At 39.7% G+C, this 27510-nt stretch overlaps 1 long non-coding RNA gene across 1 annotated transcript in view; it reads left to right on the top strand.

The window, feature by feature from the left end:
• LOC113592825 (uncharacterized) overlaps positions 1-27510 on the top strand; it is a 359370-nt gene that overhangs the window by 201313 nt on the left and 130547 nt on the right. Inside the window, exon 3 of the long non-coding RNA XR_008291053.1 lies at positions 2549-2668. This is a non-coding gene — a long non-coding RNA (uncharacterized LOC113592825). The remainder of the gene's footprint in view (positions 1-2548; positions 2669-27510) is intronic.

The following is a 27510-nucleotide window of genomic DNA, read 5'->3' as shown; positions in this document are numbered from 1 at the left end:
GCACAGAGCCCGATGCGGGGCTCGAACTCACAGACCTTGAGATCATGACCTGAGCTGCAGTTGGACGCTCAACCGACTGAGCCACCCAGGCGCCCTGAATACCATTCTTGCTGCTTACTGGCTGGCTATATTAGTTTGCTCTGGCTGCCATAATGAAATACTACAAAGTGGCTTAAACAAAAATTTATACTCTCATTGTTCTGGAGGCTACACCCCAAATCCAGGTGTCAGAAGGTTTTGTTTCTCCTGAGGCCTTCCTCCTTGACTTGCAGGTGGCCACCTTCTTACTGTGTCCTCACATGGTCTTTCTTCTGTGTGTCTGTGTCCAAATGTCTTCCTATAGAGACACCAGTCAGATTGGATGGGGGCCCATGCTAAAGACCTCATATTAACTTAATTACTTCTTTGAAGACCTTGTCTAAATACAGTCACATTCTGAGATATGGGTTAGGACATCAACACATGAATTGTCAGAGGACACAATTCAGCCCCAAACAACTGGGTAATCATTCGCATTCTGCTTAGCTTTCTGTGTCTCTCTGTGCTCTTATTTAAAGTGAGTGGGTAGATTATATGACCTCTGTGTTTCCTTCCAGTTCCCAGTTTTCCAAGCTTTCATCATTTTCAGCTTGCTGGTAAGCACCCTGTCTTCACAAATCTCTTCATTTCTCCATGGATTAGCATGGCTTATACTGTGTAGTATTGTTAAGTGAATAGCTACATTTTCCTGATTCAAAGGCAGAAGTCAGTTCATAGACATGAAACTAGTTTTCTGGAGGTTCTGGGACTAGGAGTTGTTAATTTGACTGAAACTCCTCACGGAGAGAGAAGAAAATAATTGAAGTTGCAGAGAAAGTAAAACAGAACACATAAGGGGAATTCATTGAAAGGGGGCTTGAAGGCGGGAGGGAGACATGTATAGAAGAACCTCGAAGGCAAAAACGAAGGAAAATCTGCTCCTCTGTGCCCACAGCCACTGTCAAGTGAGTGATGTAAGTCAGTTCTCCTCTTTCATACTTTTTTTTTTTTAATGTAAAAGATGTGTGCTTGGTGTTCAGGGACCATCCTGATTTCGTGTAACCTGATTCTTTTCAATAAAGAAGGTGATTCATTAAATGTGTAACTAAATGTGATTCCATTTTTATAACCTTGCTAGGCTTATATAAAAATAGTCACAGCTCAGGGAAGAAAAATCTTTTGTCAGATCGAGTATATAAATTCTTGGTTCATAAACCACAATCAGCTGTAGAAAGGCTGTGGAGAGACATCTGAGGGCAGCAGAAAGAATGGAGAATTTGCTCCCTGGAGACTAGGTTTTTGTCTCTGTTCTGATATTTCCACCCAAGCAGGTCCACTTCTGTAAGCATCATCTGAAATGAGTTTAAAAGGACCCCAACCTGACCAGTGGGGCATCCCTCCTGGTGGAACTAGAAGGGAATTTCAGAACCAAAATGCAGCTCATTCCTCTGGAAGCAAAATCAGAGTGGCTGGTGAAGGTGAACACTATCCGGAGCATAGAGCAATAGAGACCCATGTGTGGTGTTTGCATTACCACTCCCTCTCCCTCACAGCCTATCTGACGTCACTCACCAAGCGTGGCAGACTCTGCCTCTGACTATGAATGTGCCTTACCATCCTTCTAGCCATTGTGCTCTGGGCAGGCACTATCAATTGATTAGAGGGAACATGGGAGGTGAAAACAGTTTGCTCTCCCTGGCCTAGAGCTTAGTCAGCATGATGGAACCAGATGCACTGAATTTTATTGAAATAAATGTCAGAAAAATTAACAGGGTGGACTCAGCAAAGACAGCTGGCTGCTGAAAAGCAAGGAAAAGGTCAGGTCAGATGTAAAGGATGACTGGCACCCTGGCCCCCGTGGTAGGAGAAAACAGTAGACAAAGTGGGTCACAGACAGCATGAAATCGCAGAGAGTGGACAAAGTGGGAGTGGGTAGGGAAGTATCTTGGAATTATGACCCAGTTGCAGGGACTTATGTTTGGCCATCGCTGCCTAGAAGAGGCAGTGCTTGGACCTGCTGGTTGGCTAAATGCAGTGTCTGTGAGCCCCGGGTCCCTGGGGGCACTGTTGGTCAAGTTGTCACTGCTGCCCTGCCTGCAGTATACGCAAGGGCAGTTGGAAACTGGCAAGAAAGAAGATGCTGGTGCTCTGCAGCCACAAATGAGTCCAATCTGATTTCTATCATGTACCACTTTCGTGGCCTTGGGCAAGATATTTCGCTCTCAGAGACTCCGTTTTCTTGATAGATCTTTGGGATTATCATGCTGTGTCTTTCGTGGTGTGATAGTAAGCATCCGATACATAGTAAATGCTTACTAAATAGCAGGTATCACTGTTATTTTTCTCACCTTACCTCTCCCTCTGGAGCAGGCTCAGCTGTCGGATCCAAGGAAAGGAATAGCAAGAGTCTAAACTAATATTAGTTAGACTACTGGGAATGCACTTTATTACAATCAGACATTAAGCTGATTTTGTGCTGGTTTCAGTCATTGAGAGGGCTGATTTATTTCTGGTTTACTCATACCTCCAGCCCTTCTGCAGTCCCAGTGGAAAATCCACCGTGTTTACGAGGCCTCAAACTCTGACTTTCTGTCTCATCAGCCTGGGAGACTGCTGGAGGTTCTGATCGACGCCCGCCACCTGTGAATTGGTAAGTCCCTCAAGGGGAAAATTGTCACAGACTGTCTCTGTGTTCCTTTTTTCTTTAGGATCCTGGACCCATATGTCCTGATTTTGAAATATTTTTATCTGGGCTTCTAGTTACTCTCAATAACAGAATTAGTCCATAAAACCTAGTTTGTTATAATTTAAATAGAGAAAATTCCTTATTTATTTAATGTGTATGTGAAAAAAATAGTGCATAAAAATTATGATAATTTTTTATTTAAAAAGGAAGCAATTGAAAGAAAAAAGTGCTGAGTAAAAATGTTACACATGATATGCTATGCTGTTTTCAGTTCATTTCTTTAGTACATAGTAGGTTTTCAACATTTATGGTCAAGTCTCTATTACTCTTGCTTTGAATACTGCAAGTTACCTTCCTGGTCTTTCTGTCTTTTGTCTATCACTCCTCATTCAAAATATATGTCATACCCTAATCTAAAATATTTGAAACACAAAACTGGTCATATTCACCTTTTGGTTGAAACCCTTCAATGGATCTTATATCGGTAAAACTTCTTTCAGAGTAAAAGTGGCTTGAATATGAATACACTTAACTTGCTCACAAACAACAGATGTAAAGTTAACCAGTTTGAAAGGCGGTAAGTTAGTTTAGTAATGTCAGAGACCTGGGTTGGTTTCTCTGAAATTCTTTTGGTTTTCTATTCACGGACTCAAGGAGGCTGCCATGGCTCCTGAAATCACATTTGCATGGACTGACAAAAAGGAGAGGTGGCATAGCCCTCCTTTTATCAACGGAGCAAAATCTTTCCCAGGAGTCCTCTAAAAACTTTCCCTTTTTTTCCCTTTTCAATGTTCAGACCTGAGTCACGGGACCTTTCCCTTGCTGACTTATCTCTGGTGTACTCTGGGTCACTGAGACTGGGACAGCGAGTGTCTGGGAGGTAGACTGTGGCTGCAAAGCTGCAGCAAAGAAGAATGGGTATTTTTAGCTGAATATTAGTATCCGCACCAGCGAGGCATTTTTTTTTTCAACGTTTATTTATTTTTGGGACAGAGAGAGACAGAGCATGAACGGGGGAGGGGTAGAGAGAGAGGGAGACACAGAATCGGAAACAGGCTCCAGGCTCTGAGCCATCAGCCCAGAGCCTGACGCGGGGCTCGAACTCACGGACCGCGAGATCGTGACCTGAGCTGAAGTCGGACGCTTAACCGACTGTGCCACCCAGGCGCCCCAGCGAGGCATTTTTTATATGATAAGTCAAAACCTTTTATCGGGGCGTTAGTAATTCTTTCATGTTGCAAGATACCACATTGCATCCAAACGTGGTTAGTATTTATTGAAGAGCTGTACTGGGGAGTAGGGAAGCCCAAGAAACCAATTCAACAAGTCTTCAGGATAACTAGATGCCGTCAGCCTATCCCACGGCGGCTCTGGGATTATCCAGCATAGACGAGCGGGAGTGAGAGTCTCATGACCCTGCTCAGGTGCATCGGCCATTGTGTTGAATCAGTCCATCTCTGACCCCCCTCAATGTCTCAACCACTTCTTCACCCTCCTACCATTCCTGACCATTGACTGTGTGGATCTTACATTGGTACTTACAGTGATACGATTGAGCAAGTCCGTCTCTTTCCTGAAGAGGTCATGGCCTATGCAACCTTCAGGATTTGGGCTCCAGCATCATGAGAAGTGTCTGTTGACCCTTTAGCAGTTCTTGCTGATGCTTCCTGGCCCCTCGGCTTGCCATACCACAGAACCGACATCTCTCTATTGAAATTGCCTTGCCCTGGGAGACTTATCAAGAGATAGATTTTTGGGCCCTGCCCACCCCCCTAAGATTCTGACTCCATAAGTCAGGAATGGGCCTAGAGATGTGCATTTTAATTTACATGATTCTATAGGAGGAAACATGGACCATAGTTTTAAAATATCAACCCTATGTATTAGACCCTTGACACAGCAACTCTTACGAATCTCCTCGAAGAGTTCTTTGTGGTTATTATTAAAATCCTGATTTCATAATTGGGGAACTGGAGGCTCAAAGAGCACAAAAGCACACAGTGAAGAATAATGAAGCCAAGCTTATTCCAGAGCACCTGCTCTTGAGTCATGCCCAGCCCCCTCGTTATAGTTCAGCACCCTGGCACCCCCAAGGCTTCCTCCTTTCTCGTTAGCAAAGCTGGGCCAGGTCTGGTTCTCAAAATGGCTGCTCAGGAGAGAAGCACATGGCTCCTCCACAAGAAGGCATTGATGGAGCCCCAGTGGCCCTTCTCTAATGAGGGCAGGCTGTACTAGGAAAGCGGTGGGACCCAGTCCACTGAGGTTTCCAGAGTGCTTATTCTGAGGAAAGGAAAGTATAAAGAATGGTGCCGATTTCCCTCTAGCAACTTCCCTTTCTACAGCCACAGGGAATCCTTTGAAGACCTGTGAGTACTGTACGTGGGATCTGGGCTTTTTTCTGACTCACTCAAATTGATGGCACAGTAGAAAAGCAGGGCCTAGGCAGCTTCAGGTTAGAGCAGAATGGAAGGACTACAAGCATGGAGGAAGAGAGATGAGGAAAAGCCCAGGGTTGGGGCTGGTAGTTTCATGTAAATTGTAGGATTCGGAAGATCTGAGTTCAAATCCAGACCCTGCCACTCAGCAGAGTGAGGTTGGGGAAGTTGTCTCATTTATCTGGGCTGCAGCTTGCTTTTCTAGAGTGGGCATATGATCCAAGCCTCAGCTTCTGTTGTTGGGATTAATGGAGACTCTTGAGACACCTCTTCCTTGAAGGTGGAGAGGGCACTGGAACAGCCACATGCTCACATGCATTCCCCAAACCCCACAGCCCCAAGCCGCTCCTGGCCAAGAATCCAGGACTTTTTAAAGGTTGGATTCTGAGGGAGAAAAAAGTTTGTTAGCCTTCTCCCTGCTCAGTTTCCACACCTTACACACACTTGTTGTAACAGAAGCAAGCCGGGATACATCTAGGTCCCAGGGGACCGCAGAAGTGACAGAGTCAGAGCAATTAGCTGAGACTTCTACAAAGGTCCTCAAAAAGTCATTCTTGCATCTAATCTTTAAGCCTTCCTCCTGAACCCCTGCCATCTGTGCCTCCTCATTGTTCACTTGGAAAACCCACAAAACAGAAAAAGGGGGACCTGTCCTGTTCCGTAGCCAGTGTTGATGGAGCAGAATTTCAAGGTTCAGATAGTGTGGTGGGAACATAAGCGAGAAAATGTAGCAAATACTACCAGCTGATGTGTGTGTGCCTTCATTGCTTTTGTCTGGGGGAAGAATCTGCAGTTATTATTTGTTTTTAAAATGTGTATATCCAGGTATAACCACATCCAAAGAAGTGTGCCCTCATTAGCGTAGAGCTCGGTGATTTCAGAGTGAACACCAGTCAAAAGAGCAGGAAGCAGGCGGTAGAAGCCTCCAGAAGTCCCTCTCAAACTCTCTCCAGTCACTAACTACTACCCCAGCTCCTGCAGCATGGATCCATTTCTCCTACCTTTTCACGTCTGGAATCATCCATGCATTATTCTATATCCAGCTGCTGCTGCTTGACCTTATGTCCCATAAGATGTGTCCATGTTGTTTCTTGTAATTACAGATTCCTCTTTATTCCATTATGTTAATATCCCACCAGGTATTGATGCAATGCAGGGTTGGCAGTCGATTCCTATCGTGCATAGTGCTGTCGTGCACATTCTTGAAAGTGCATACCTTTCGGTGGACATCTGCACTCTTCTTGTTTGAGTGTGTGCTCATGAGCTGAAATGCGGGGTCAAAGTATGTGTATGTTGGTTTTCCAGGCCGGTTATACAGCTCACATTCCCACCAGACACCTATGAGGATTTCAGCTACACTTCTTTGACAACATTTGGCATTTTTCTTTCTTTTTTCCTCTCCATTATAGCCCTTCTGGTGGGCATACAGTGAGCCTGGCAACTTTTAACAAATAGAGCTTGATGTCTTCAGAAGCCCTCTCCAGGTTTCACAGTCCTTGTCAATCCCTGCAGTCTTACGTGAGGCCAGTGCACACATTTATGCCTCCTGCCATGTTCCAAAAGGCATCTGAGTTTGAAAGCCCTGACATGTACTCTCTCATCCAGTTCCAAAATTAGGTATATTATTATTCCCATTTTACTGAAGCAGAAACTGAATCACTGGCCCAAGGTCACACAGCAAGAAAGTGACAAAAGCACAGGCCATCAAAAGCTGGACCTGTGCTCGTGTGCCTTTTGCAAGCAGTATAATTAGCATGAGACAAGAAAAAGTGGTAGGAAAACTGTATGCTCTTATAAAAACTGGATTCATTTCTAACTGGCTATACAAACTTAAAGCAGTACACTCTTCTGAACCTCAGTTTACTTGCCTGTAAAATGGGGATGATGATAAAATATCTTAAAGGGATATTTGGTGGATTAAATGAGACCACTAAGAGAAAGCAACTGACACCAATGCCTAAAAAACAATAAATATAAATTAAAGGGTTAAATGGAAGATGGTGACTTGAATACAGGTCTTTCCTTTCCCTACTGGTGTGGCCAAACGAATATAAAAGGACCAATAATTCTGCACTGGCACGGAGAACTCAGGAAAGTTGTTGTCCACATTCCTCAGACCTTATGGGCTTTCTCATGAGAAGAGTAGAGTTGGGCAAGAGCAAGGGGAGTTGTCGAGCCCGGTGGGAAACCCTGGTGGAAGCTTTCTTGAGGAGACACAGGAGGACTGAGGATACAGGTAGGCACTGGTACAGAGAGGAAATGCTTCACTGGCTACCCCGTCCACAGTGGCAGACTGATGGCCTTCCAAAGTGGGTCTGCAGAGATGCTTCCAAGGAGAAGAGTCCCCACGGTGAGGCTCCTCTGTCGTGCATAGACAGTAACACAAGGCCAGAGGCAAGATGGGCACTTGTGCTCCTATAGTAGCCAAGAGAGGGAAAGCAGGAGCAAACAGAGTTCTGGGTATGTCAGCATCCAATATAGAGTAAGTTCCCTAAGGAATGGCCCATGCTAATGTCCCCACCTTCCCCACTCAGGGAGCCACCACACAGAGCTAGAAAGTAGCTAGCTCTCTAGTCTAGGATTCGAGATGGGGCTTCTAAAGGAGAAATCAGAGGAGAGGAAATCAACAAGGATCCACCCATCCTGTTTATAAGGAAAAAAGTCAGTCTTGTGTACAATGTGTCCTCTTTCTACTTGACTGAACACAGATCGTACCAAGATGGAAGCAGTGAAAAGATGCTGCAAAATAAAAAAAAGGGAGGAAAACCTATCACTCAAGTTTCAGGAAAAAAACTTATTTTTGGAAAAACTTTCTGAAAACATGCAGAGAAAAATTAGGAGGAACCTGCCTGGAATTTAAAATGTTGACTAACAGCTTTTTCCAACATACTCGTAAAGACAATTAAAAAAAAAAACCAAAAATTCTCCAAATAGCCTTAAAAGCTGAAACTGAGAAATAGTATATCAAAATAGGAAAGATATTGAAACTGTAAGACACAAAGAGATGGATTGAGGAAAATGTATCTAGGTTTAAGTGCACAGACGCTGCATTGCACAGACCAGAATTGCTTCTTGTAAAAAAAAAAAAAAAAAAAAAAAAAGGGAGGTTTAAAAATAAGCAGGGAGATACTTTGTGTCTTTTCCATAGTCTTATTTAGAATAAGCCACTCAAGATCAAAAGCAAACAGGAAATAGCAGGGGTGTCTCTCTGTTCTATCGTGTACTAAGAATCACACAACATTATATTCCTTCTTCTGTGTTGGTTCATCCACCCATCTTGGCCATGTCTGTCCATTCAGGGAAGACAGACATGGTCAAGAACAAGGCAGGAATAGCAACACTGTGTGCTGGAAATGCAATATCTATAAGTAAAGCGCTGAAATCAGGTGTAGGAGCAGGAAGAACAACACAGGTGGGAATACAGGTGTGAGGCAGGCAGAGGGGGGGCTCGTGTGGTGCTTAGAAGAATGCACAAGCAACCAGACTGTCCTGAATCTGCCACTAACTACTTGAGGATTCTTGAAGGTCTCTCTGGGCCTTACTTTTTCCACCTATAAAATGGGGATAATAATAGTTCCTACCTACTTAGTAGAGTTATTGGGAGGATTAAAGGAGGTTATATGTGTCATGTGCTTAGGAGGACCTGAAATATAATTTTAATAATAATAATGATGTCTATCTGTCTATCTAGCTACCTACCTACCTATCTACCTATCTATTTATCTATCTTTGCAAGGAGAAAGGTGGTTGGGAAAGTGAAAAATAACACTGCTAGAACAGAGTGTATTATGTCGACTTCTGGATTTCATATATAAATAACATTTCAAAGAAAATTTTGGAAATCAACATTGGGTTGCCATTTATTTTATCTTACAACATTTAAAAAATAAGAGCAGGGTGCCTGGATGGCATATGACTCTTGGTTTCAGCTCAGGTCATGAGCTCACGGTTTCATCAGTTCAAGCCCCATGTCAGGTTCTGTGCTGGCAGCACAGAGCCAGCTTGGGATGTTCTCTCTGTCCCTCTCTCTCTGCCCCTCGCCACCTGTGCTGTCTTTGTCTCTCTCAAAATAAATAAACTTTAAAAAATTTGAAAAAAAGCAAAGGAGGTTAGTTAGCATAAACATCGAAAAATTAATCTCGAATAAAGAAGTGTCTCTTAATTATTCTCAATACATTGCCTGCTTTTTTTTCTCCGTTTACAGGAGATAAGTGAACACTTCATCTGAAACGTGCATTGGTCTAAAGGCTGTAGTTTGGAAAATATCCCAATAAGTGAAAAAATGCTAATAACTGAGAAGTAGACTAGGAATTGTGTCCATCATCTTGCCCACCAGTTATAGATACGAGATACCCACCACACAAAGGCAGAAAGGGATCCAAAGGCAAGTCGTTATCCTGATGTCCATAAGGCTTATCTATGCCAAAGAGTCCTACTAGCCAAGAAAAGTAAATGTACACCCTAGGGAAGAAAGGGGCATAAACTAAAGTGAGCCGATTAGTCTGAATACATACGTAAAGTAAAACAAACGAAAAGCACTACAGAGTAAAAAACTGAGAGAGGGGCGCCTGGGTGGCTCAGTTGGTTGAGCGTCCGATTTCAGCTCAGGTCATGATCTCGCAGTCCGTGAGTTCAGGCCCCACTCGGGCTCTGTGCTGACAGCTCAGAGCCTGGAGCCTGCTTCGAATTCTGGGTCTTCTTCTCTCTCTGCCCCCTCCCCCACTCATGCTCTCTCTCTCTCTCTCTCTCTCTCTGTGTGTGTGTGTCAAAAATAAATAAACATTAAAAAAAATTAAAAAAAAACTGAGAGGAGTCAGAGAAGGAGAATATTTCTGAAAATAAACTCTCCAAAATAGCCAAGAACTACTTTAATGCAATGAGTGGCGACCAGCCTATCAAGACTTTATATACATATTTACTATTATATATATATATATGTATATATATGTATATATATATATACAGACACAGAGTCAACACTCATTATTTGCAGATCTTGTATTTGCAAATTTTCACACTCACTAACGTTCATTTGTAACCCAAATCAGTGTTCACAGCCGTTCACAGCGTCACAAAATCTTTGAGTTGCCCAATTTGCATGTTCCCAAGTAAGTTCAAATGAGGCACCACTCTGCCTTTTGTTGCATTTCTCATGCTGTAAACTAAGTATGCTTTTCTCATGCTGTAAACTAAGTGTATTTAGTGTTGCTTTTCACGTTTTTTGTACTTTTTGTTGTTGGTTTCACTGTTTAAAATGGACCTAAGTGCATGGGCTGGTGTTCCTAAGCACAAGATGAGTCCGATATTAATGAATCATATGTATGTATATATGTGCACATACATATTAGTGTTTAAACAGAAATACACATAAAACAAGGTTATCCACTGATCAGTTGATAAAAGCATTGTCACCAGAGTCTTACAGGAACCTTATCCTATATTTCTTTTAGGAACAGTAATTCAATACTTGCTAATTCAGTGTTTGCAGTGCCTTTATAGAACATAACTGCTGTGAATAACAAGAATCTAATTATGCGCCTATACATATATAAGCACATGTACACAGGAATATATATATATATATATATATATGTATGTATATATCACAATGATACTGAAACAGTAATTGAGTACAAATCAACGAAATGAAACAGGAGATCCTGAAATAGACCTTACATAGCTTAGTATAGTGTAGTTTTATTTAGTGTGCTGTTATTTTGTTTACTGTTACTAGGTTTACTATGATCTCATTTTATTTCTATTTAATTTTTTTTCATTTTTTTAAATTTATTTTAACTTTTATTTTTTACTTTTTAAAATTTACATCCAAATTAGCGTATAGTGCAACAATGATTTCAGGAGTAGATTCCTTAGTGCCCCTTAGGAACCCCCCCCCAACCCCTCCAGTAACCCTCAGTTTGTTCTCCATATTTATGAGTCTCTTCTGTTTTGTCCCCCTCCCTGTTTTTATATTATTTTTGTTTCCCTTCCCTTATGTTCTTCTGTTCTGTGTCTTAAGGTCCACATATGAGTAAAGTCATATGATATTTGTCTTTCTCTAATTTCGCTTAGCATAATATCCTCTAGTTCCATCCACGTAGTTGCAAATGGAGAGATTTCATTCTTTTTGATTGCTGAGTAATACTCCATTGCATATACATACCACATCTTCTTTATCCATTCATCCATCGATGGACATTTGGGCTCTTTCCATACTTTGGCTATTGTTGATAGTGCTGCTATAAACATGGGGTGCAGGTGTCCCTTCGAAACAGCACACCTGTATCCCCTGGATAAATGCCTAGTAGTGCAATTGCTGGGTTGTAGGGTAGTTCTATTTTTAGTTTTTTGAGGAACCTCCATACTGTTTTCCAGAGTGGCTGCACCAGCTTGTATTCCCATCTATTTAGTTTACCTTAATGTGACATAATACGATATAATATTTAGACACAGGGAAGCACAGATGAAAATAATATATATGGTAAAGATGGTGAATCTAATTGATGTTATGTAAACTAACTAAAGAATTGGAGGGGTTCCTGGGTGGCTCCTTCAGTTAAGCATCCAACTCTTAATTTCAACTCAGGTCATGATTTCTTGGTTCATGTGTTTGAGCCCCAAGTCAGGCTCCACACTGACACCATGGAACCTGATTGGGATTGTCTCTCTCCCCGCTCTCTGCCGTTCTTTCTCTCAAAATAAGTAATTAAACATTTAAAAAAAAAGAATTGGAAAAATACCTAAGTTCTATTCCTATCTCACACTGACAAAATTATTACCCCTTCTTTATGTTTTTATTTATTATTATTTTGTTAATGTCTATGTATTTTTGAGAGAGAGAGAGAGAGAGGGAGAGACAGACTCTGAAGCAGGCTCCAGGCTCTGCTCCCCATCGTGGGGCTCAAACTCACGAACCACGAGATCATGACCTGAGCTAAAGTCAGACGCTTAACCGACTGAACCACCCAGGCGCCCCTTACCCTTTCTTTATATTTTTAAGTAATAGAAGGTTGAGTATATTTATCTGTATTTTCTAACTTTTACCATAAATATAAAGTGTTTGTGTAATAAATAAGAAATAATAACTTTGATTATTAAAACTCACAGTCAAATTGGAATAATAATAATCTGGGTCCAAAATTCTATGCAATATCAACTAAATTGAAAAAAAGTGATGGGGAAGAAGGGAGAAGAAATTAAAGAATACTCATTTCCTTGGTTGATAGAGTGGAAATTCAAGAAATACTATTTCATTTTTTTACTTTGAAAATTAGAACATATAGGTTTAGGCTTCAAAAGTAATTTTAAAAAATGGACACAGATGTTCTCAAGTGTTTCCACGTAAGTCCCCCTAACATCAGAGAAAGTGAACACATGCCCCAGGGGTCTGTCAACATAACCCAGAATGGCCCAATCCCAGATAGAGATTTCAGAAGTGTCATGTGAATTTTTCATTTTATCACATTACATATCAGTATTGATTTTAATAATAAAACTTTTTTATTTCTTTACCATTTAATGCAAGTGATACTTCAAGAGCATGTATTTATCCTGTGTCATGACACATCCCAAGTGCATTGCTGTATATCCCCAGGGGTGCATGAACTAATGGCATAAAGACTATGCTCTAAAACTTCTAAGTTATTAGAGAAAAATCAAATATGTATACATATATGCATAATATTATTAAAAATGTAAGACATAAATCCAGATAACAGACATAAGACAAAACAGAGCAACTATGATTATAACTGTAAATAGGATGATTCTCTTATCAAGAAATAATACTCTTGAACATGGATAAAAAAAAAATTCCAACTACAACCACTGGATGTGCATAAAGAAAAGTGGTTTTGATAGATTAATATTTAAAGGATAGTCCAAAAGCAGACCAATCCAAATGAAAAAAAATATCCTAGGGATAGGATATTAAAGTAGAAATCAAAGGCAAAATCATTTAAAAGATAGAAAAAAAATTTTGGTTGATAAAGTACATAAGTGAAGATAAAGTAACGAAGCCATGAGCTTTGAATAATAAAGTATTAAGATCTATAAAGCAATAATAGTTAGAAACTTAAGAATTAATTAATAGAATTGTTAATCGGATACAGGATATCTAGTCTATGGGATTAAAGTTTCCTGTATAGGCACATATTGAAATCTAAGTCTCCAAATAGAAAATGCAACTCTTTTCATAGGTTTATGAAACATTTTAAGATGTTAATTATAATCCTCCAAGCATAGGTTAATAAACTATAGAGGCTTTACGGGTCAATTCTATCTCAAGAGTACAATAAAACTGGAAGTCAGTAGCAAGGGAATATCATTAAAACCCAATCACCTGGAAAAGCAGAAGATAGTCTTGTAAATAATTATTAATACAAAGAGCAAAAAACTTAAACATTATTTGAAGTATTTTTAAAAATATCCAAATAAAAGCATTAAATATAAAAGTGAAGTTCATAGGATCCTGCCATAGTTGTACAGAAGATAAGTTATGACTTTTTATGTTTTTATCATTGCACGAGAAAGAATGGAAATAAATTGATTAGTTAATTAACTCAAGAAACTAGAAAAACAACCCATAGGTCAATAGACAAATCTCAATGAAAATCAGAAAATATTTTTGAAGTACATCATAATAAAAATACTACATAGAAAAAATTACAGAATGCAGCCTAAGCTGTTCTTGGAAGGATATTTATTGCCTTAAATGCATAAAAGAAGAAAGGCTAAAAACAATGATTTAAGTGACCACCTCAAGAAGTTAGGGAAAGAAAACTCAAAAGACAATAATATGAAGTAAATTATTTTGAAGAACACAAATTAATAAAATAGAAAACAAGCAAGCAGTTGATAATCAACAAAAAGAAATGCTGATTATTTGAAAACAATTAATAATATTTACAAAGCTTTGACAAGATTAATGAAGTAAAAAAGAGCAAAAGAAAATATTGCCAAAAGTGGAAATTTAAAAAGGGAATAATTAGGGGCACCTGGGTGGCTCAGTTGGTTGAGCGCCCGACTTCGGCTCAGGTCATGATCTCACAGTCTGTGAGTTCGAGCCCCATGTCAGGCTCTGTGCGGAGGGCTCAGAGCCTGGAGCCTGCTTCGGATTCTGTGTCTCCCTCTCTCTGACCCTCCCCCGTTCATTCTCTCTCTCTCTCTCTCTCTCTCTCTCTCTCTCTCTCTCTGTGAAAAATAAATAAACTTAAAAAAATTTTTTTAAATAAAAAATAAATAAATAAATAAAAAGGGAATAATTATAGACTCTACAAACATTAAAAAGAAAATAAGAGATTACTTTGAAAGAGTTGGTCAATAAATTTGAAAGTCAGATGAAATTGACAAATATTTAGAACAACACAACTTACCAAAGCTGACTCAAGGAGAATTTTTAACTACTGAATAACCTATACGCCTATTAGAGAATTGAATATGTAAATGAGACCTTCCTATAGAGTGTTCTCTAGACCCAAGTGCCTTCACAGTGCAGAATTCACACCTGCAGGTTTTTGTAAATATTTAAGGAATAACAACCTTCTTTTTAAAAAATTCAGAGACTAGAAAAAGAGGAAGTACTTCCAAGTAATGTATCTCTTTGAATTAGTATTTTTGTATCCTTTTGGTAAATACCTAGTACATCCCAATGTTTATAGTAGTGCTATCAACAATAGCCAAATTATGGAAAGAGCCCAAATGCCCATCAACTGATGAATGGATAAAGAAGTGGTACATATGTGTACATATATACATGTATGTATGTACGTAGTACATGTATGTATATTATACGTGTGTATATATGTAATATTTCAGTGTGTGTGTGTGTGTGTGTGTGTACACACAATGAAACATTACTCAGCTGTAAAAAAGAATGAAACCTTGCCACTTAGAACAACATGGATGGACCTAGAGAGTATAATGCTAAGTGGAGTAATTCAGAGAAAGACAAATGCCATTATGATTTCACTCATATGTGGAATTTCAGTAACAAAACAAATGAACATCGTTGGGGGGGAGAGGAAAAGCAAGAAACAGACTGTTAACAAACTGGAGAACAAACTGATAGTTACTAGAGGGGAGTACTAGAGGAGGAGGACACTTGTGATGAGCACTGGGTGTGGTATGGAAGTGTTGAATCATTAAACTGTACACCTGAAACTAGTATTACACTGTATGTTAACTGGAATTTAAATAAAAACTTGGAGAAGAAAAATACTTCCAAGTCATTATGAGTGCAGCATAATTCTGACACAAAATCTGATAAGAACATCATAAGACAGTAAAATCACAGGCCAATTTCTTTTATGAGTATATATGCAAAAATACTAAACAAAATATTTGCAAATGTGTATAAAAAGAATAGCTCATCATGATCAAACTGGGTTTGTTGCAGGAATTTCTGTTCAAACACCAATAACTTTCAAACCCCAGTCTATGCAATTCACCACCAGGAGAATAACCATATCATTATCTCGGTATAATACAGAAAAAGCATTTGCTAAAATTCAAAACCTCCTCAAAACAAAAACAAACTAGTTTTTACCAAAATCCCCACAAACCTTGAAGAAATTGACAAAATCTATCTAAAATTTCTTTGGAAATGCAAGTAGCTTATGATAGCAAAAATAATCATGAAGCAGACAAACTTTAAAGGATTTATTCTGCTAAATATGAAGGTGTCTTTAAAAAGCTAGAATAAGACAATATGCTATTGGTATTAAGGGTACAAAATTAGATGAAAAGAATAGAATAAAAAGTCTAGAAGCAATGCCACACATACAATCCCCTGATTTATGGACAAGGTGCCATAGCCAAAGAAAAAGGTGGTCTTCTCAATAAATGGTGTTGGTCAGTTGGATATTCATAAGGATAAAAACAAAAAACAAAAAACTTGACCTCCACCTTGTACCATACATAAAAATTCTAGATAGATCATAGGCCTAATAGGAAAGTGAAAGCATTCTGTTTTTTAAATCTTGCCATTTGAAACAACGTGGATGGAGCTAGAATGTATTATGCTAAGGGAAATAAGTCCATTAGAAAAAGACAAATATTATATAATTTCACTTATATGTGGAATTTAAGAAACAAAACAGATGAACATAGGGGAAGGGAAGGAAAAATAAGGTAAAAACAGAGAGGGAGGCAAACCATAAGAGGCTCTTAAATACAGAGAACATACTGAGGCCTGCTGGAGGGGAGGTGCCTAGGGGGATGGGCTAAATGGGTGATGGGCATTAAGGAGGGCACTTGTTGGGATGAACACTAGGTATTATATGTAAGTGATGAATCACTAAATTCTACTCCTGAAACCATTATTATAGTATATATTAACTAACTTGGAATTAAATAAAATTTTAAAAAGAGAAAGAAAATAAAAGCATTAAACTTTTAGACAATAATGTAGAATATTCTCATGAGATGGGTAAAGATTTTTTAAACTGGACACAAATAACATTAACCATAAAAGAAAAGATTGATAAATTGGACTGTAGTAAGATTTATAACCCTTCTGCTCATGAAAAGACAAGTTCCAGAATGGGAAAAGATAATTGCAATACATCTTTATGAGATACAAAATATATATGCAATACATATGATATATAAATCATATTATATTGTATGCCTATGATAAAGGACTCATATCCAGAATACACAAAGAACTTTTACCAAACCATAAGAAAAAGAAGGATAAAACCTAAGCAAAAGATGATGAGGAACTTCCCAAAGGAAAACATTCAAACGGTGAATAAACATGAAAAGCTCACCATAGGAAATCATAAGGGCAATGGAAGCTAAAAGCCCAATTATATGCCATCAAACAACACCCACGAGTATGATGAAGTTAACTGACACTACCAAGTATTGGCAAGAATGTGTATGTGAGGATGTGAACCCCCACTTAACTATCAGTGAGCGTGCTAACTGGTGCAAGCACTGAAGAAAACTCTCTGGCACTGATCTTCTAACCCTGGACGTATGTACCCCGCGACCAGAAATTCCACTCCCAGGCATATAGTCGACAAAAGACGTAAAACTTTGGTGGACTTACCCTACCAGATACACATGTGTCAGTATATGGTGTCCACACAAGCACAAAATACAAGAACAAGACTGCTCATAGCAGCATTGCTGTGGTATCACAAATGCCCATCGATAATAAGATCAATTCATTATTTTTCGTGTATTGTTACAATGGAACAGTAGGCAAATGAAAGAGTAAATATTTTACATAACTACATGGATCCGTTTCCCAGAATGTGAGGAAAACGTGTAATGTGATTCTCTTTACATAAAGCTCAAAAATAGGCTGGAACTAGTAATTATTACATCTGGTGGAAGAGGCATGAGAGAGCCTTGTAGGGTCTTGGTAACGTTCCATGTCATGGTCTGGGTGCTGGGTACACGGGTGTGTAACTTTCTAAAATTACATCACTGAGCATTTTTCTTATATGTATAGTTCTTTGATGAACACACAGATGTGGCAAAATGTTTACAGTATGTATAACAGAGTTGTATCGTAAGTGATACTTAATGTTCTTTACATTATTCCTTCATATACTTTTCAAATAGGTAATATTTACATTTTTGGGGGTGATTTGCATTTTCTAATCACTTTAATGAAACCTTCTCCTCTTCATCCCCATTGCCCTTTCCCTAGTACATGCCTTAAAACTATCTTCCCTCAACCATTTCATTGGTCTCTTGACCAGTCTTCTTGCCTCCAGTTTTGGAAATAGGAGGCAAGATTATCTGCCAATATCATTATCTGATATTGGTCAGTTTTGTGGACCACAGGAGAATCCCTTAACTTAGAAGCAGTTGTTGTTGGTAGCTTTTTTGACCACTGGTTCTCTCTCCTTTTTTTAAACCACAATACGCATGAGTAATGATATTCCTGTGAGCCACCCACTCCCATAAAAATGAAAATGTTATGCTAAGTAAAAGAAGCCAGACACAAAAGGTCACATATTGTGTGATTGCATTTATATGAAATATCCAGAGTAGGTAAATTCTTAGAGACAGAATGCAGATTGTTGGTTGCCAGGGCCTGTGGGGGGAGAGACTGCTCAATGGGTAAGAGTGGTTGCGGGCAGAATTGTGACTCCCCCGCCCCAATTCAAATACTGAAGTTCTAACCTCCAGTACTTTAGGACATAACCGTATTTGGAGATGGGGTCTTGAAAGATGTAGTTAAGATTGTTACAATCTGACAATAAATTTCATATATTGAAAAAAAATAAAATAAAATGATCATATAAAAAAAAAAGATAAGGTTGTTAGGATGGGTCCTAATCCAATATGACTGATGTCCTTCTAAGAGATTTGAACACAGATGCATAAAGAGGGAGAACCACGTAAAGACACAGGAAAAAGACAGCCATCTGTAAGCTAAGGAGAGAAACCCAGAACAGAGCCTTTCCTCATGGTCCTTAGAAGAAACCAATCCTGCTGTCACCTCGATCTCAGACTTGTAGCCTCTAGAACTGTGAGAAAGTGCATTTCTGTAGTTTAAGCCACCCTGACTCTGATACTTTGTGATGGCAGCTCTAAGAAACAGACACAGGGGTTTTAGTTGGGAGTGACAGAAATATTTTAGAATGAGATAGAGGAGGTGGTTGTACAACATTATGAATGTAGTAAATGCCATTGAATTGTTCATTTTAAAATGGCTAATTTTATGTTTATGTGAATTTCACCTTCATAATCTAAAACAATCAGATTCCCAGTTCCCCTACCATATACCAATCAGCCAGGCAATTTTCCTTCTCAAAAGACAAGAAGTTTAGTATCCAGAGAAGGTAAAACAGAAGCTCTGAGAAAGAAAGAAAGGAAGGAAGGAAGGAAGGAAGGAAGGAAGGAAGGAAGGAAGGAAGGAAGGAAGGAAGGAAGAAATTTTTGTGAGTCAGTTGTTAAACTGAGCCACTATTAAAGATTAAATAAAATAAATTAAGAACAAGAGAAGTGCTCAAAATTCTTGCTTATTATTTTTCAATTTTTTACTATTATCTATGCTCTTGAGGTTATTTGTATCTCATATATCAAGGGTGGAAATACTATATAATGATGTGTTACTGCCCATCTCTTTCAACTTCAGGTTCAGTGAGACCTGGGTACCTTGAAATTTTCTGCAGTGGAGTTTTTATACCATAGAAGTTGGCAAAAACAACAAATAAGGGCTTTCCTTTTTGTTCTCCCTTTCTCTTCCCTCCCTCTCCTTCCTTCCTTCCTTCTTCCCTCCCTTCCTCCCTCCCTCCCTTCCTCCCTCCCTCCCTTCCTCCCTCTCTTCTTTCCTCCCTCCCTTCCTTCCTCCCTTCTTTCCTCCCTTCTTTCCTTCCTTCCTCCCTTCCTTCCTCCCTTCCTTCCTCCCTTCCTCCCTCCCTCCCCACCTCCCTCCCACCTCCCTCCTTCCTTCCCAGAACTGGTTGTCAAAGCCCTACTAATGCATGCCTCTCACAAATGCTCGTGATCAGAGAAACAAGTCTCAATCCTGGACAAGGCAAGAACCCCCAGCAGAATCCGCCTTTAGAAATGTTCAGCCCTGTTTCTCAGTGTATCTTGGCTTCCTCCTTGTTCACCATGGCACTGTCACCCCTGGAAGGCACCTGACATCAGCCAGGAAGAACCAGGACCTGTGAGACAGTCCTGCCCCTTCAGGTGAGCTCCTGGGAGAAGCTGCATCCACAGCTGCGAGGCTGAGGAGGAGACCCCCCGCAGCTGGAAGCCAGCCTGCCGCCTGCTCAGGGCCCCCGAAGCTCCTGCCTGCCACGCTGTCAGCGTCCTCTTGGCTGCCACTCCCTGGCCAGACTCTCGGCTTCCTGTGTGTCGGGGCAGGAGCGGCGGGCGCCGAGCCACTGTAAATGTTTGTTGGAGATGGAGCAACCTGGCCTGGTTGCAGCTGCAATCGCGCTCACTGCCAGAGCCTCTTGGAGGCTCCGAGTCAGCGGGTTCAGTGGTGGCATGGGAAGAGCAGGCCACGAAAAGGCCTCCCAAGGCGACCCTGGCTCTGCCAGCCAAGCAAGGACTATCCGTGCTCCTTACCTGGAAAACAGAACGTAGAGGCCGAAGGGCAGGTTTAATTATTGCCACAGTCACTATTCCCTGCCGGGAGCCCTCAAACCTGCCTCTGTTCCTGGGATAAAACATCCACCTCTTTCTGGGTAGGGAGTGACAAGCCAAAGCCCGGTGGTCTCTTTATCACAGGTGAGATCACCACCAACCACTTGATGGCAGCCAGTAGCAACTGTTTAATACATCACCTTTAATCTTCTCATTCACCCTCACAGGTAAATTGTTAGTATCCTTGTTTTACAGATGAGGAGAAGAAGGGCGAGGAAATTACTTGGAGAAGTTCCGAATGAGACTTTGCAATAGAGGCTGGATCCAATTTCCTTGGGCTCCAAAGACAGTGCTCTTCGTGCTATACTGCACAGTCCTCCTGTTCAGGCCCTCCCATCTGGACCAGTACAGGGTCTCCCAACGTAAATGTCTGATCGTACCCCCATCTCATGTCTTCTGATCCAAGCATCCTGCATACCACCACCAGGCTAATCTCTCCATAGCTATAGATCCCAATGTAGACATAGATAAAGGTGGGTGGAGATGTGGATGTAGGTATAGACTTAGGTGTAGGCTTAAACGTAGGTACGGGTACAGGCTTAGGCACAGACGTAGATATAATTTAATGGAAGATTCAAGAGGTCAAGAAACATGCCTGATTCATTTTATGTCTCTAGATCCTATCAAAGTATCTGGTTGAGAGCAAGGGCCCAGAAAATACTGGTAGAATTAAAATGAATGGACTTTCATTTGCCCCAATCAAAATTTCAATGACTCCTACCAAGTAACAGAAGTGCTAAGGCCTCACGTCAACCTCTTCACCATCTGACTCCACCTGCCCTTTCTACTCTTAACTATGCCCAGCCTCTCTGCATCCCTGACCCCTCCATCGTCCTAAACCCCCTTGACTTTCCTACCTCCATGCCACTGTTCGTGCTCTTCCCTCTATCTGAAATGTCCTCACCAGCCCTTCTGTGCCTTCTGAAATGCCATGGCCCATTTTAAATACCACTTCCTCCTTGAAGTGTCTCTTTTACCCCTTTTATGAAATGTGATGTTTCCTTCCTCTGGACCTCTTAGAGCTTTATACCATTCTGTGGCCTAACCTTTTTATGCTTTGTATTTTAATCACTGAAGTAATAACTCCCCCCGCCTGGAATGCCCTTTATCTCTTTCCTTTCTCATGCTCATGATCCAGTTTAATATCATCTGTGTGAGACCTTCCCAGCTCTCCCAGGCAGTTACTCATTCCCTCCCCAGCACTTCTAGAGCATATGAATATCCTCCATTAAAACACTAGCAGTTGTTGTTACTAACTGCCCTCCCTTCAACTGTCAAGTCTGTTGCAGGTACAGACGACATCTCTTTGAGCTTTCTTTTTGGCTCTTACACAGTGTCAGCTACCGAGCAGGAACTTTGTACTTGTTGAATGAGTAAGTGCAAGACGATTGTTGAATGAATAAATGCAAGATGAGAAAGATGCTGTCCTCTCTTTCTGTGTTTCCTACCTTCTTTCTCTGCCATTCCACTTGTTTTGATTCCTGTTATCAGTGTGCCATTTCTAGGGTCACAGACGTAGTCGTGGGAAACCAGGAAAGAAAAGCTAACCCGCACTCAAAACTGTAGGAAAACATGACAATAGACTATCTGATCTAAGACCCCAGATCTCATCAGTTAGGATGAGAATAAATTGTTTCCACCAACTGAGTCAATGAGAATAAGATTGCTGATTTATTTGAAGGGATACTTTAAGTTTTTATTTCAATTCCAGTTAGTTAACATACAGTGTGATATTAGTTTCAGGTGTACCATACAGTGATTCACCTCTTGTGTACATCACCCGGTGTTCATCACACCAAGTGCACTCCTTAATCCTCATCACCTATTTAACCCATCTCCCCCACCTCCTTGAAGGGATTTTTTTAAATTTATTTTTTTAATTTACATCCAAGTTAGTTAGCATATAGTGCGGCACTGATTTCAGGAGTAGGTTCCTTAATGCCTCTTACCCATTTAGCCCATCCCTCCTCCCACGACCCCTCCAGTAACCCTCTGTTCTCCATTTTTAAGAGTCTCTTACGCTTTGTCCCCCTCCCTGTTTTTATATTATTTTGCTTCCCTTCCCTTATGTTCATCTGTTTTGTCTCTTAAGGCCCTCATATGAGTGAATTCATATGATATTTGTCTTTCTCTGACTAATTTTGCTTAGCATAATACCCTCTAGTTCCATCCACGTAGTTGCAAATGTCAAGATTTCTTTCATTCTTTTTGATTGCCAAGTAATACTCCATTGTGTGTGTGTGTGTGTGTGTGTGTGTGTGTGTGTGTGTGTGTGTGTATACCACATCTTCTTTGCCCATTCATCCATCAATGGACATTTTGGCTCTTTCTGTACTTTGGCTATTGTTGATAATGCTGCTATAAACATTGGGGTGCATGTGCCCCTTCAAAACAGCATACCTGTATCCCTTGGAAAAATACCTAGTGGTGCAGTTGCTGGGTCTTAGATAGTTCTATTTTTAATTTTTTAAGGAACTTACATACTGTTTTCCAGAGTGGCTGCATCAGTTTGCATTGCCACCAGCAGTGCAAAAGAGATCCTCTTTCTCCGCATTCTTGCCAACATCTATTGTTGCCTGAGTTGTTAATGTTAGCCATTCTGTCAGGTGTGAGGTGATATCTCATTGTGGTTTTGATTTGTATTTCCCTAATGGTTACTGATGTTGAGCATTTTTTCATGTGTCAGTTGGCCATCTGGATGTCTTCTTTGGAGAAGTGTCTATGCATGTCTTTTGCCCATTTTTTCACTGGATTATTTGTTTTCTGGTTACTGAGTTTGATAAGTTCTTTATAGATTTTGGATACTAATCCTTTATCTGACATGTCATTTGAAAATATCTTCTCCCATTCCGTCGGTTGCCTTTTAGTTTTCTTGATTGTTTCCTTTGCTGTGCAGAAGCTTTTTATTTTGAGGAAGTCCCAGTAGTTCGTTTTTGCTTTCATTTCCCTTGCCTCCGGAGACGTGTTGAGTAAGAAGTTGCTGTGGCCAAGGTCAAAGAGGTTTTTGCCTGCTATCTCCTCAAAGATTTTGATGGCTTCCTGTCTTACATTTAGGTCTTTCATCCATTTTGAGTTTATTTTTGTGTATGGTGTAAGAAAGTGGTCCAGGTTCATTTTTTCACATCGCTGTCCAGTTTTCCCAACACCACTTGCTGAAGAGACTGTCTTTATTCCATTCGATATTCTTTCCTGCTTTGTCAAAGATTAGTTAGTCATACGTTTGTGGGTTCATTTCTGGGTTCTCTGTTCTGTTCCATTGATCTGAGTGTCTGTTTTTGTGCCAGTACCATACTGTCTTGATGATTACAGCTTTGTAATACAGCTGGAAGTCTATGAAGGGATGATTCTAATGTTGCTCTCAAAAAAAAAAAAAGAGTGCTATACTGGCTTATAATGTGACAATAAGAGCAATGAGGATATTCCAAACCTATGTTCTAGATCAGAAGTATGCTCATTATGAGGCACATCTTAGCTGACCTCAGTCATGTGGCCAAAGAAGTGTGTATTTTTACCAGGAAGTCATCCCTGGGAAAAAAAATGGATAAGAAATAATCAAATGAATCAATGAGAAAGAAACACAAAGGCCTTACTTGCAGACATTTCTGCATCTTACCTCCCACCCCTTCGGACAGTTTGTTTTCTTGACCCGTTTTAGAGCTAGGCATTTCTATATCCAAATAGTTCAGTAACAAATTCAAATACCCAACAGTTCAAGTAACAAAGTCAAGTTTGTGGTTATTGCCTCTGGTTTTCTATAGAAGAATCCTAAGTTTCAGTTAAAACTGGCCTTATCACCAGTGTTGAAATATGTTTTTCTTCCTCAGGCTTCTATGCCTTTCCCCTGAGCCATGTCTTTTGCTAGGATTCCCTGATCAATGTAACTTAATGGGCACTTTGGCAAATATAAGCTAAGTCCTCCCACAAATCTTTGAGGTTGGTGTCACCATCCCCATCTTACCAATGAGGCTCATCATTAAGACCTCACAGTCATGGAGCTGTTGAGCCAAGATCAAAAGCCTTGGAGCACTCCCTCTCCCAAAACTGTCTCCACCACCTTCTTTGTGAAACCCATTCCCAAGACACAATTCAAGGACTTCCTGAAAGCCTCTTGATCACCCCGGGAAGAAGGAGATCCCTCATTCCTCAAAATTGCAACACTCTAATCACAAGCATTATTAACTGGCTTATTGCTTCTTGTCCCACATGTCCATGAGGTGGCAGCTTCTTATAGGCAGGGCTGTGTGCCTTTCTGTCCTTTATCTGCTAATTCAATGGTATTTTCCCTGCAAACTTCATATCAAGTATTCAAGCAAGTCCAGGAAACCTAGGGTCATCTTCAGCATTTAAAGCCCTGGTCATAATTTGATTACTTAAAACTACACGAAGGCAGAAGACACTAAACGTGCTTTACCTGGGTAATGCACAAATTATTGCCAAAAAAGAAAATCTAGCTTTCATGCAAAGTTACAATTGATATTAAACTCATGGAGGAAATTTAAAGACCCCAATATCACTAAACTAAACTAAACTAAACTAAACTAAACTATGATAAATAAACATCAATCTGTGGCCCACATTGGGCAGGAGGCACAAGCTGAAAGATTTCCTATCCGTATAATTTAACTTAGCTCAGTCCTTGGCATACAGTGATGCTTAAAAAACCTGCATTTGTTGGGTGGATGGGTTGATAAATGGAGATATAAACACATGAAGGATATATAAATGAGTATATGAACAAATAAGACAATAATGCTTCCTTTCAGTAATGATTTTTGAGGAATATTAATAATAAATTTTTAAGCCAAACAAAATACTGTGAACAATGTCACCTCTGTTCAAGTTATCTACAAACAAAGCATAGTTCTCATGATCTCTGTAATTCTGTTTTGACAGTATGGCTGCTATGTCTGAAATATCTATAATCCCTTTGTTTATAATAGCACCTTAACTGGATGATTTAAATGAGTGGAGATTGCTTTTAAATTTTTCTACAATTATTTAAATGCACATTTCAATTTTCCTGAATTGTGCAAAAGTAATTTGGAAGATTAATTTCTGAAAATACCTGGTGGAATTTGCATACACCAAGCATAATTATTACTGATATTTGCATACTTCTCCCTGCCCACATGCATGCACTATTACCAACTGCTACACAACCCATGAAATTATTGAAGAAATTGCTGTCAATACAATATGGATTCATCAATAAATGTTCAGCTTCACAGAAGAAAAACAAACTGTAGTGCTCAGCTATAGAAGTGAGGCATTCCATTTTATTTATTTGGGGCAAAATTCAGAAAGATAAATCCATACTAAAAGAATTTGGCAGTCTTTTGCAATAAAAATTAATGTTATTACAAAGAATCTCTGAGGTTCAAGAGAGATTGAAAACGCCACTAAAAAAAAAACTAGAAGAGGGGGCAGCTGGTTGGCTCAGTCAGTTAAGTGACCAACTTTTGATTTCAGCTCAGGTCATGATCTCATAGTCATGAGATCGAGCCTTATGTTGGGACACACTCAGTGCAGAGCCTACTTGGGATTATTCCTTTCTGTCTGTCTGTCTGTCTGTCTGTCTCTCTCTCTCTCTCTCTTTTCCTAAAATAAAATAATAATAATTTCTAAAAGGCTAGAAGAGTGGAAGGGATTGGGGGATGATGGTGGGAAAAGAAAGTATACCCATGTTACAGAGGGGTGGGGCATCAGAATGTACTCCTAGAACTCCACCACACATAATTACTAAGAAAATTTGCAGAAATTTGGACTGTGGGGATCTCAAATGCTTGATAAATGTTTAAGTAAGTTGACTGAGTGCTTTATATTAGGTTTTATGAAAAATGTAGAAAACTTAAGAGACGTGTTTCTTTAATCTGCTTGGATGACAAAACCAACTGGAAGGAAGTATTGAAAGAAATTATGCAGAAAAATAATAATAGAAAGTAGTTATGTAACACCTATTATGCGTTGGGCACTCTTCAAGGGCCTTATATATATTAACTTATGTAATTCTGATAATGAGTAATCCCTCATTCATTCCATTAGCTCACCAACAACCTTTGAACCGTTTCTTATATCTGGCACATGATTAAGGACTGTGAGGAACTACAGAGATACACAAATCAAGTCTTACCCTCAAGGAGTTCACAATCTATGGCATGAAACAGACACATTAAATGTATTTTTTATTACGGCATTAAACAGATATATATTCAGTATATTGTGGACATAGGGAAATAACTATTAACTCTGCTGGGTATTGGAAGCAAGTTCTTAGGGGAGACAAGAGAAAGATTTGGAAGGATAAAGGTATTCTCCAGATCAATAAGAAAGAAAGAGAATTTTTGGTGTAGTGGGCCTGAAAAGCAGGTTACTGTGAAATGGCAAGACTTTTTTATGTCACCATAAATATCTCATTGTAGCCAGCAGTGGCGAAGAGGAAAAGACACAGATGGCCAAGGCTTTCAGTGCCATTTGGGCAATATGGAGACATTGAAAGATTTTAAACAATGAATTGACATGGATAGATTCCATTTTTAAAAGATCTCTCCAGAAACTCTATATAAACAATGAACTTTCAGGGTTAATTCTAGAAAATGTTAAGTTGTTGAAATTGGTAAAATGTGACCAGGGATTTGAAATAACATACTAGGAGTGAGAACTAAAAGATTCACCAGTGTTGAATACATATATACATATATGAAAAAGATGAGAAAAGTTCACTGGTGTTGAATATATATAACTAATGGATCTACTGACAAATACTAGAACACAAACTGTGTATAAGTGGAGCAAGTAGTCAAGAAGACCATATATCACAAATATTGTCTGCATATTTTTAATCTTGATTTCTCTGAATCTGTTATAAAATTAGTAGTTTCCAAGCCTTGTTTTATCATTCATTTATATCAGTAAAAATATTTGAGGATGTACCTCCATAACTGTGTACTTACTGATTTATTTATATATTACATATATGTACAGCCATTAGTGGCTGGCATCTCAAGGAAAGGTTCATCATTAATGGTAATGGATGTGAATTCATATTCCAAAAGATTTCTTTGATCAATGTTTTCTAGGCTTTACAGCTTGTCCAAAACAGAGTCTCCCATCTTTTCTTCCTAGGTTCCTCCTCCTCTCAGGAGAAGGCATGACCAATCACAGTCCTCCAAACTTGACATCTAAGAGTCTTCATTGACACCTCATCCCCTCTATCTAGTCAATCATCATTTCCATCTTCTAAATAACTTG

This window comes from Acinonyx jubatus, chromosome D4 (assembly GCF_027475565.1).
Source record: "Acinonyx jubatus isolate Ajub_Pintada_27869175 chromosome D4, VMU_Ajub_asm_v1.0, whole genome shotgun sequence".
Classification (NCBI taxonomy): Eukaryota; Metazoa; Chordata; class Mammalia; order Carnivora; family Felidae; genus Acinonyx; species Acinonyx jubatus.
This window is presented reverse-complemented; position numbering and strand designations above follow the sequence as displayed.